The sequence below is a fragment of the Procambarus clarkii genome, chromosome 69, assembly GCF_040958095.1.
Source record: "Procambarus clarkii isolate CNS0578487 chromosome 69, FALCON_Pclarkii_2.0, whole genome shotgun sequence".
Lineage (NCBI taxonomy): Eukaryota > Metazoa > Arthropoda > Malacostraca > Decapoda > Cambaridae > Procambarus > Procambarus clarkii.
The window spans coordinates 7,814,507-7,827,365 of NC_091218.1; the positions used below are offsets into that span (position 1 = coordinate 7,814,507).

Genomic DNA, 12,859 nt, shown 5'->3' on the forward strand with positions numbered 1-12,859 from the left:
TCGTAATAATTTTGCAAAAATAATGGCATTTACTATTTTTAAAAGATTATTAGCAAATTTACAGAAATGGTGCATTCGGAAGACAAAACCGTGGTAGACATGGTTGGAACAAGTTAGGTGAGAGGGTGGTGGAGGCCAAAACCATAATCATAATCATCTGTATCAAATCTTATTACAGGTAAAACCAGTAGGCAGTCTACTGTATTTTATCAAACCGTTATTAGTATAATAGATCTCGTAATAATTTTGCAAAAATAATGGCATTTACTATTTTTAAAAGATTATTAGCAAATTTACAGAAATGGTGCATTCGGAAGACAAAACCGTGGTAGACATGGTTGGAACAAGTTAGGTGAGAGGGTGGTGGAGGCCAAAACCATAATCATAATCATCTGTATCAAACCTTATTACAGGTAAAACCAGTAGGCAGTCTACTGTATTTTATCAAACCGTTATTAGTATAATAGATCTCGTAATAATTTTGCAAAAATAATGGCATTTACTATTTTTAAAAGATTATTAGCAAATTTACAGAAATGGTGCATTCGGAAGACAAAACCGTGGTAGACATGGTTGGAACAAGTTAGGTGAGAGGGTGGTGGAGGCCAAAACCATAATCATAATCATCTGTATCAAACCTTATTACAGGTAAAACCAGTAGGCAGTCTACTGTATTTTATCAAACCGTTATTAGTATAATAGATCTCGTAATAATTTTGCAAAAATAATGGCATTTACTATTTTTAAAAGATTATTAGCAAATTTACAGAAATGGTGCATTCGGAAGACAAAACCGTGGTAGACATGGTTGGAACAAGTTAGGTGAGAGGGTGGTGGAGGCCAAAACCATAATCATAATCATCTGTATCAAACCTTATTACAGGTAAAACCAGTAGGCAGTCTACTGTATTTTATCAAACCGTTATTAGTATAATAGATCTCGTAATAATTTTGCAAAAATAATGGCATTTACTATTTTTAAAAGATTATTAGCAAATTTACAGAAATGGTGCATTCGGAAGACAAAACCGTGGTAGACATGGTTGGAACAAGTTAGGTGAGAGGGTGGTGGAGGCCAAAACCATAATCATAATCATCTGTATCAAACCTTATTACAGGTAAAACCAGTAGGCAGTCTTCTGTATTTTATCAAACCGTTATTAGTATAATAGATCTCGTAATAATTTTGCAAAAATAATGGCATTTACTATTTTTAAAAGATTATTAGCAAATTTACAGAAATGGTGCATTCGGAAGACAAAACCAATTTTTCACTTTTGACAATTGAGCACCTGCTACATCCAGATTCTAGGGAGGAAAGGAAGGACGATCTTACTGGATCCCATAGCCTCTCCGAGGCACAAACCAGGTTTTTACATAACCCCCCCCCCCTGCACCCGAGCTTTTTAAAATAGTAAATGCCATTATTTTTGCAAAATTATTACGAGATCTATTATACTAATAACGGTAAATAAATAATAAATAGTAAATAAATCAAAATCAGTTACATTATTTTATCTTATTCATAGCATAAATGTTCTCGAAGATTACTAAAAAGAAATTGAATTAGACTACAGCAAATTGGCAAACTTTACCTTGTATCTGTTTCCACCGAGTTTGTTTGGGGCGTTCTTCAACATATCAGCAATACTTGTCTCAACATCTCTTTCAGTTGCATTAGTGTGGGTGTTGATACAGGCTTCTGGAAATTTATAAGAATTAATTAATATATATAATTATAATTCACTTTGCTATTCCCCATTCCACAGTCCTCTCGTCCTTCCCACTTCCCTGTCCCCACATCATCCCCACTATTCCCACTTCCCTGTCCCATCGTCCTCCTTACCATTTTCCCCTCCCCTGTCCTTCTTCCTCCCCCACCATCTCCCATTCACCTGTCCCTTTGTCCTCCCCAGCATTCCCCTGTCCCCACCATCCCCAACTCCCCAGTCCCCTCGTCCTCCCCACCATTACCCTCTCCTCTGTCCCCTCGTCTTCCCCACCATACCCCCCTCTCGTCCTCCCCACCATTCCAAACTACCTCATCCGATGCATTCTATAATGGTCTGATGCTTCCATCAGAAAATTGGGAACATCAAATGATCTGATATTCCCATCACTGAAAAATAAGAACAGCTAAAAAAATGAAATGAAAAAAATAAAAAAATAAACTATACTCATGAAATGAACAGTATGGTAAACAACACAGCTCAATTTCAATGCAATGTCACACAAAATTATTAAATCGAAATGAAAATAAATTGAAATCTATGAAAATTCAAATTATCAATACAATCGGAAATATTGAAATAATATCGCAACATAATATAGTGTGGGTTGCTCTTACGTGCAACAGACGGTGCTGTTTTTCAAAAAAGGCATGGTTTTACCTGTCACAAGTGTGGCATCTATACTTATACTCACGAAATGAACGGTATGGTAAACAACATAGCTCAATTGCAATGCAATGTCACAATAACATTTAATAACAATAATAACAATAACATTTAAATATACTTTAAGATATAATCTAGAAGAAAATAAGAACATTGAAACGGTTCATGAACTCGATTTCAATAAAGGACACTATGGGGAACTTTGAAAAACAGTTAATGAGTATAATTAGACAGACTTGTTGCTAGGCAGAGGAGTAAATAATGAGATATATGGCAAATTTTGCAAAATATACGGCACACAAACATTCATACCCAAACAAAGCAAAATGCTAGGTAAGAACAAAGCAGTTGGCCCGTAGGGGAAAGGAGATACCCACAAGACTGGAATACAAGTCATTAACAAGCACACAAGTACTACACTACACAACAACCGCACTACTACCAGAACTGGACGAATCACTACCAAAACAACACATTGCACATCACTACCAAAACAACACAACACAACACAAGCATTGGCAAAGAATTATAGACCAGTTGCACTAACATCCCACATAATAAAATTATTTGAGAGTGATCAGGAGTCAGATTACTAGTTTTATAGAGACCAATGACCTCCACAATCCAGGCCAACAAGGATTTAGAGCAGTTTCTATGATCGAGCCACTGAGATCTATAAAGAATTCTGATCAAGAAAGAGATCTAGGGGTGGTTTTAGATAGAAAACTATAACCTGAGGATCATATTAAGAACATTCTGCGAGGGGCCTATGCTACACTTTTTAACTTTAGAATTGCTTTTAAATACATAGGTCAAAAAGTTTTAAAAGTTTTAAAAGTTTTTTAAACCTCTCGTGTATCATGAGTGTGTTAAAGCATCAGATGGTGCATTCAGATGATGAATATTACCTAGTTCCTTCATCTGGGAAGAATGAACACATATTGGTGCATTCGGATGATAAAAACTAACTACTGTAGTTTAATTGAGCAACAGACTGTATATCATATGCAGACTGTATGTGGATCTGCGGGCCACTCCAAACAACAGCCTGGTGGACCAAGCTCCACCAGGGCTAAAGCACAAAGTGATATAGATGTGATAGAGAAACTAGGTCAAATGGAGGAGTAGGTCTGTATATTAAACAGCACCTGACGTGCACAGAGCTACTAAACTCAATGTGGTGGTAGAGTGGTGGGGGGGGGGGAAACATTGCAGAAAAAAACAAAAATACAATTTGGTCAACAAAACAGCATTGTTTAAAATAGAAGACATGGGTTGTCATTTTGGGGGTAAGGTAGGTTACATTGAGTTAATTAGTTAGTACTTAGTTTTTATCTTAAACTGGTTGGGAGAGGTACAGTGTTGCTGTGCTGGTGAAAGAACACCTAAAGGTAAATTAAATAATGATTGCGAATCCACAAGAAGTTGACATAATATCGCTAGAGATCTGCAATCAGGATGATAAACTTTCCTTAAAGAATTTGACAAACACTTGCTGATAGGACATGAAGTAAATGAAATGTATGTCAAGTTTTGTGAAATATATGATAAAAGCACAACAAAATTTGTACCAAAGGAGAGATGCAGAACTAGGAAAAGGGGTTTGTTCAACAGAAATTGCGAGAGGGCCTGAGACCCAAACACACACAAATGGAATCAATATATAGCAAGAGGCCAAACCCCCAAACATACAAGCGATGCAAAGATGCGAGAAACAGCAGCAGCATTAAGGAGAGGGACTTAAGGACCATAAATAAAGTGTGAAAATAAACTCGAGTAAATTTTTTTAACTACTCTCGACAGTGAAGAAAAACAAATATTCAGACGATTTGTGTTAGAATCATTAATCTTACACTTTCGGTCATATTCAACAACACAAATACATACACACACATTCCTGTTGCTGTAGCAAGTGAAGAATTACACACACAGATCACAATAACGTGATGCATCAAATGAACAAATCCACAAGGGCCGTGACGAGGATTCGAACCTGCGTCCGGGAGCATCCCAGACACTGCCTTAATCGACTGAGCTACAACAGGGTAAAAGGGTTGAAACCGAAGTTCTACTGAACTTACTGGATCCCATAGCCTCTCCGAGGCACAAACCAGGCTTTTACACAACCCCCCCCCCCTGCACCCGAGCTATGTCAACAGGCCGTTCTCCCTCTTCGCCCTTCCGAATGCACCATATCAGTAAATTTTTTAATAATCTTTTAAAAATAGTAAATGCCACTATTTTTGCAAAATTATTACGAGATCTATTATTCTATAGAATAATGCATATAAATGCATATATGCATATAAATACAAAACATAAATACAAAACAAGTAAATGTAAATAATTTTACCTTGCACCTAGATCCACCAAGCCTGTATGGCGCGCGTTTCAGTACTTCGGAAATCTAGAACTATCTTGAATCTCTAATCTGCAATGAAACAATACATATTATTGCACTTACCAAAACATGGATGAATGTAGAAAATACAGAACTATTAGCTGAATATCAAATAAATGGATTTAATCTATTTCACACAGATAGATATATTACACCGTGTATATTAGGTAATACCTAACATACACGCCTCCACACACACTACATTTGAAATGTAGTCTCAAAAAGACTACATTTCAACAGCAAAGATTACTCCATAAAAAAATAATTAAATTATTGACCAACATGAGAGAGGGTTAGCCAACATGAGGGTTGTGTTGATTGCCTGAAAATATTTAAATTGTGTAATGTATTGAATGGCATTTTTCAAGTTACAACATTTTTTAAATTACTGAACTAGGTTCTAGGCTTTGCTAGGCTTAATTCAATTATTACAGATAAGCCTAACCTAGCCTAGAACCCAGTGGGTTTTCTTCCTATTGGGGAGTGTTGTACATGCCTCGCCTCCACATACACACTAGCACAGCCAGGCCTCGCCTCCACATACACACTAGCACAGCCAGGCCTCGCCTCCACATACACCAGCACTGCCAGGCCTCGCCTCCACATACACACTAGCACAGCCAGGCCTCGCCTCCACATACACCAGCACTGCCAGGCCTCGCCTCCACATACACACTAGCACAGCCAGGCCTCGCCTCCACATACACACTAGCACAGCCAGGCCTCGCCTCCACATACACCAGCACTGCCAGGCCTCGCCTCCACATACACCAGCACTGCCAGGCCTCGCCTCCACATACTCACCAGCACAGCCAGGCCTCGCCTCCACATACACCAGCACTGCCAGGCCTCGCCTCGCCTCCACATACACCAGCACTGCCAGGCCTCGCCTCGCCTCCACATACACCAGCACTGCCAGGCCTCGCCTCCACATTTAAACCAACCAAGCCCACAAATACGTTAACATGGACCAGCATTACACCGTCTAACATACTCTGTCAGATGTAACAACTAAATTTGTGAATTCAAGACCAAATCTATTGTATAACACAGTGTTAGTACGAGAAAAACATTACTTACATTCGAAGCCGTGTTTTAAAATGGCGGCGGTCTTGTACTGACGCTCCAAACTGTGTGTTCGTTTGCGTATGATGAACGTGTGACTATTTACTACAACAATTATTTAATTATTCTTATTCTTTATTTTAATATTTTTAGGGTACATGAAATTTCAAACTTATTTGCACACAATAATATAATTGCATTGTCATAACCTTTATATATTACGGAAAATACGATGACATGAACGAAGTCAAAGTGAAGTTGAAGTCAAAGTCATTCGCCGAACGTATTAGTCATTTTTTTTCTCCCAAACGATAGGGGTAACAAATCCACAGAGAATATAAGAAATTGAAATTGAAATTGAAATTGAAATAAGTTTAGAGAGAATATAAGTGTACAGTAAAGTCAATTTTATTCAGGAAAGTACATACATAGTTGATTTACAAACATAATGTTGGATTTATAGATAGAGCTAGTGCATACAATACCTAAAGCCACTATAGTAGGCCTATAGCATTTCAGGCAACCGGGCAGTATATATGGACCCCTTACTCAAATCTCTGAATATGTTAGATATTAAGTCCCTGCACATACTCTCATGTGTATTTTATATATATAAAACGCTGCACTGTAATGTCAATCCTGACCTTAAAAGCTTCCTAGAAGGTTGTAACAGATCCCATGAGCACCACACCAGAAACAAATACCTATTTGATATTCCAAGAGTACGACTTAGTCAAACTAGAAATGCTTTACAAATCAAGAGACCTCGAATGTGGAATGACCTTCCCAATTATGTTAAAAACTGTACCTCTCCCAACCAGTTTAAGATAAATAAAGATAAATTTATAAGTTAAGAAAAATTCCACAAATCAACAACCCTGTTACTGACCCTGTATTTACCCAAGTCTTTCCTAAATCTAAACTTATCCAATTTATACCCATTGTTTCGTGTTCTATCTTGTGTTGACAATTTTAATACCCTATTAATATCCCCTTTGTTATATCTATTCAGGAAATTGTGGTTGATCTCGAACCCATTGATAATGTGACGACTTATACAGAATTTTGTAACTATATCATCAAGATTGTAACCAGCTTAGCTAAATGTAGTGTGGGGTTCAGTCCCTAAGCCCATATATGTGCCTCTCTAACCATTTAGGTTACAGGGCAAAAACATAAAAACAAAGGTAACTGCAGAAGGCCTATTGGCCCATACCAGGCAGCTCCTATCTATAACAGATAAACACTAAGTACTACCTAATTAACTCAATGTAACCTACCAACCTAACCCCCAAAATGTCAATCCATATCTTTTATTTTAAACAATGCTGTTTTGTTGACCAAATTGTATTTTTACTCTTTTTCTGTCATGTTTCTCCCACCCCTGTTTTTTCCCTTTTTTCTTATTTTTTCTCAACATAATTTATACTTTAATTATGCGGATCAGGACATCACCTGATCAAACACATCAAACATCGTTTGACCACCATCAAACACACACATTTCGTGTGTGTTTGACGCTCACTGATATGTACCAGCGTTGTTTTATATATGGTGCTATTCTATCTTACGCTTTGTTGCTCTTTTTTACCTACGGGCTCATAGAACATTCTATTGCGAAAACATTGGCACAAAAATGAATGACGTACATACAATAATAATGTCAGGACAGTGATATAATTATAAACTTTCAAAGCACTGTATCGCCCATGTGTCGTCTTGTCACCAATACTGGGTAACAGTTCCGCCACTTCCCACACTCTTGCGGGTGGGCAGCGACCATTATTCTACGTTTATATTCATATCACCGTGTTGGGAATTTCATTGCGAGTACATTGATACCAAAATTAACGCTGTAGGACAAGTGTGGAAGTGATAACAATCCCAAGAGTAAAAACATTTTGTTGCTCTTGGGCACTCACGGCGAGTCATCTACGTAGGTATTTATTGGGTGCTGGTATTCATATAACTTTTGGTGACCGTTTTTGCTGATTTTCTTCTAGAGAATGTTATTGCGAACACGTTGGTACCAAAATGAAATACATAGCTCGAGAACTAAGGTCAGGAGAGTAAAAAGAGTATACACATTTTTGTTTTGACGCTTAATTAAGGTTATTGTGAGTACTCATCGCCTGCCTAGAAACTGGAACTAGTAATTCCATCTATCATACATATCATACAAGAGGAGCCACACATCTATGGATCATCCAATAAAATCAGCAGACTTCTAGATGTTACTACTGTTCAGCTTAGACTCGGTTACAAGTATCTCTGGGAATTCTCATTATCTGCTGATGTAGACCTGACCAAATGTAAACTGTGTCAACAAAATTATTCGCACACCCTCCGTCACTATGTGATGGAGTGCGAAAAGATACATGAATTTAGAGACAATTCTATAACCAATGTTCCAGCGATGTGTCAATATTTCATTCAAAATGATCTGCTACCAGAAATTTTAGCCAAATATCCCCAGTTTGCTAACTGTAGATAACAACTAAGTGATTGTAACCTATCCACCGCTGCCCACTGGATGGGGGACGGTGTGCAGGACAAACATATAAATTTTGATACTAGCTCTCCACATATGTCAGTTGCTTAATTTAGAACCTGTACTTGAGGTCGATCTCGAACCCATTGTTGATGTGATGACTTATATTGAATTTTGTAACTAGCTCATCAAGATTGTAACTTGCTTAGCTAAATGAATTGTGGGGTTCAGTCCCTGAGCCCATTATGTGCCTCTGTAACCCTTTCCACAACCGGCCACAAGATGGGTATGGGGTGCATAATGGGGTGGGGTGTCTTGGCCAAACGTGCCACATCAAAACCACAAGTTGACATTGAATGTGAATTAACAATGAGACAAGTAAGATTTATACTAATACATTTATACTAACTCTGTTGAGCGTTGACCATTTATACATCAAATCTGTTGATGTGAGCACTTTAGTTTAGTCTGCTGTTTAAAGAAAAAAAGAGCATATCAATGGTATATCACAGAAAACGAATTTATCATAAACTCATGTATTTGTCTTATCATATTGAACTGCATTCATATTTTTAATATATAACAATATGAATATACAAATTTCTGTAAATCCCCTACCTTGTTGGAATCTGTGGAAATGAATGAGCAAATGTGCTGGCTGAAGGCGCTGAAGGAAACCACATTGGTTTCATTTTGGATACAAATGTCCATGGAAATTCAAAATGGAAACTAATTATATAGTTAAACCTGCAGAGACGAGTTTAAGAATCTGTGTTGAGAGTGATGGACACAGCCTTCACAATTATACTTCAGAGAATGTAAACATCTAAGAGTCATTAGAAATATGTGTAGAATAATAAACCCTACATTGTTTGAGTTAGGGAAAACACCATTTGTGATATATAGATACTATAGCTGTTCCTAAAGATTCACCCTTTTTTGCACCAGCAAGATAACATATAAGATTTTAAGAGTTGACGAATGTTAATATTCTTGTTTGATAAACTGTGAACTTGAGACATAGTTAATAAGAACATATTAACACAACAAAATGTTTTCAGAATCCTTAGCACCACTTTCCAACAACTTATATAATTTATATAAATTATTTTAGAGAATAATACATAAATTATATATTTAAACATGATATAGTGTTTAGTGGAATGTATAAGGAGTCAAATTGTGTTAAAAAGAGCAATTTTTAGAAAATTTGGAAAAATACTTTTTTCTGTTCAAATTATAACTAAATGGATTATAAAGGTTTCACTCAGCCAATATATATCATTCACAATTTATTAATGAATTTTACAAAAAAACACCATAAATTTTATATTTAAACATGTAAAAACTATTTGTTTTACATTTGGAAGAAAATAATTGTAGAAAAACAATTTATAATTAAACCTTTGTGTTTGGATTTTTTGAGTAAAAGTTTCTCAAAGGCTTTCCTGCACCATTCTCAATGCAAATCATTCCCACACCTATGGCAAGAGATAGGCGAACGTTGTGTAGATGATTTGTGTTTGCTGGGTGAAAGCATCGTTTGGTCACTTTTGTCTCTATCCCCCGTGCAGATTTCAAAATATCCCAAACATCCCAATTTCGAGGCCTCAGCCATATTTTGGAGCCAAATTCTGGCTCTCAGCACGAATTCGCAGTTTGAAATTACGACTTTTTATACCCAACATATGCCAAGTACTGAAAGCGGCAGTGAGTCACATTTTTCACAAACTCCCCTGCAGTTTTCAAAATATCCCAAATATCCCAATTTCGAGACCTGAGCCATATTTTGGAGCTAAATTCTGGCTCTCTGCACGAATTCGCAGTTTGAAATTATGACTTTTTATACCCAACATATGCCAAGTACTGAAAACGGCAGTGACTCACATTTTGCACAAACTCCCCTGCAGTTTTCAAAATATCCCAAATATCCCAATTTCGCGGCCTGAGCCATATTTTGGAGCCAAATTCAGGCTCTCTGCACTTATTCGCAGATTGAAATTACGACTTTTTATACTCAACATATGCCAAGCTCTGAAAGCGGCAGTGAGTCACATATTGCACAAACTCCCCTGCAGTTTTCGAAATATCCCAAATATCCCAATTTCGAGCCCTGAGCCATATTTTGGAGCCAAATTCTAACTCTCTGCACGTATCCGCAGATAAAAATTACGACTTTTTTATACGCAACATATGCCAAGTACTGAAAACGGCGTTTGGTCACATTTGTCCCAAACGTCCCTGCAGTTTTCAAAATATCCCAAATTTCGCAATTTCGAGGCCTGAGCCATATTTTGGAGCCAAATTCAGGCTCTCTGCACGTATTCGCAGTTTGATATTACGACTTTTTTTACCCAACATATGCCAAGTACTGAAAGCGGCAGTGAGTCACATTTTGCACAAACTCCCCTGAAGTTTTCAAATATATCCCAAACATCCCAATTTCAAGGCCTGAGCCCTATTTTGGAGCCAAATTTTGGCTCTCTACACGTATTCACAGTTAGAAATTACGAATTTTTTATACCCAACATATGCGAAGTACTGAAGCGGCGTTTGGTCACATTTGTCCCAAACCTCCCTGCAGTTTTCAAAATATCTTAAACATCCCAATTTCGAGAACTGAGAAATTTTTTGGAGCCAAATTCTGGCTCTATGCACGTATTCGCAGTTTGAAATTACGAGTATTTTATACCCAACATATGCCAAGTAATAAAAACGGCTGTGAGTCATATTTTGCGCAAACTCCTCTGCAGTTTTCAAAATATCCCAAATATCCCAAATTCGAGGCCTGATCAATATTTTGGAGCCAAATTCTGGCTCTCTGCACGTATTCGCAGTTTGATATTACGACTTTTTATACCCAACATATGCCAAGTACTGAAAGCGGCAGTGACTCACATTTTGCACAAACTCCACTGCAGTTTTCAAAATATCCTGATTTCGCGGCCTGAGTCATATTTTGGAGCCAAATTCACGCTCTCTGCACGTATTCGCAGATTGAAATTACGACTTTTTATACTCAACATATCCCAAGCCCTGAAAGCGGCAGTGAGTCACATATTGCACAAACTCCCCTGCAGTTTTCGAAATATCCCAAATATCCCAATTTCGAGCCCTGAGCCATATTTTGGAGCCAAATTTTGGCTCTCTGCACGTATTCGCAGATTGAAATTACGACTTTTATATACCCAACATATGCTAAGTACTGAAAGCGGCATTTGGTTACATTTGTCCCAAACCTATCTGCAGTTTTCAAAATATCCCAAATTTCGCAATTTCGAGGCCTGAGCCATATTTTGGAGCCAAATTCTGGCTCTCTGCACGTATTCGCAGTTTGAAATTACGAGTTTTTTATACCCAACATATGCCAAGTACTGAAAGCGGCATTTGGTCACATTTGTGTCAATCCCCTCTGCAGTTTTCAAAATATCCCAAACATCCCAATTTCGAGGCCTGAGCCATTATTTTGAGCCAAATTCTGGCTCTTTGCACGTATTCGCAGTATGAAATTACGACTTTTTTATACCCAACATATGCAAAGTACTGAAAGCGGCGTTTAGTCACATTTGTCCCAAACCTCCCTGCAATTTTCAAAATATCGCAAACAACCCAATATCGAGGCCTGAGCCATATATTGGAGCCAAATTCTGGCTCTCTGCACGTATTCGCAGTTTTAAATTACGACTTTTTTATAACCAACATACACCAAGTACTGAAAGCATCGTTTGGTCACTTTTGTCTCAATCCCCCCTGCAGTTTTCAAAATATCCCAATCATCCCAATTTCGAGGCCTGAGCCATATTTTGGAGCCAAATTCTGGCTCTCAGCACGTATTCGCAGTTTGAAATTACGACTTTTTATACCCAACATATTCCAAGTACTGAAAACGGCTGTGAGTCATATTTTGCGCAAACTCCCCTGCAGTTTTCAAAATATCCCAAATATCCCATTTTCGAGGCCTGAGCAATATTTTAGAGCCAAATTCTGGCTCTCTGCACGTATTCGCAGTTTGATATTACGACTTTTTACACCCAACATATGCAAAGTAGTGAAAGCGGCTGTGAGTCATATTTTGCGCAAACTCCCCTGCAGTTTTCAAAATAACCCAAATATCCCAATTTCGAGGCCTGAGCAATATTTTCTAGCCAAATTCTGGCTCTCTTCACGTATTCGCAGTTTGATATTACGACTTTTTATAACCAACATATGCAAAGTACTGAAAGCGGCAGTGAGTCACATTTTGCACAAACTCCCCTGCAGTTTAAAAAATATCCCAAACATCCCAATTTCGAGGCCTGAGCCATATATTGGAGCCAAATTCTGGCTCTCTGCACGTATTCGCAGTTTGAAATTACGACTTTTTTATACTCAACATATACCAAGTACTGAAAGCGGCGTTGGGTCAGTTTTGTCTCTATCCCCCTTTCAGATTTCAAAATATCCCAAACATCCCAATTTCGATTTTGGAGCCAAATTCTAGCTCTCTGCACGAATTCTCAGTTTGAA

At 37.7% G+C, this 12,859-nt stretch overlaps 1 long non-coding RNA gene across 1 annotated transcript; it reads right to left on the reverse strand.

The window, feature by feature from the left end:
• Window positions 1-1,593: 1,593 nt before the first annotated feature.
• Window positions 1,594-5,722, reverse strand: LOC138355926 (uncharacterized). The gene is made up of 3 exons (XR_011224065.1): window positions 5,602-5,722; window positions 4,750-4,827; window positions 1,594-1,702 (listed from the first exon to the last, which is right to left on the reverse strand). It is a non-coding gene; the product is annotated as an uncharacterized lncRNA (long non-coding RNA).
• Window positions 5,723-12,859: the final 7,137 nt, after the last annotated feature.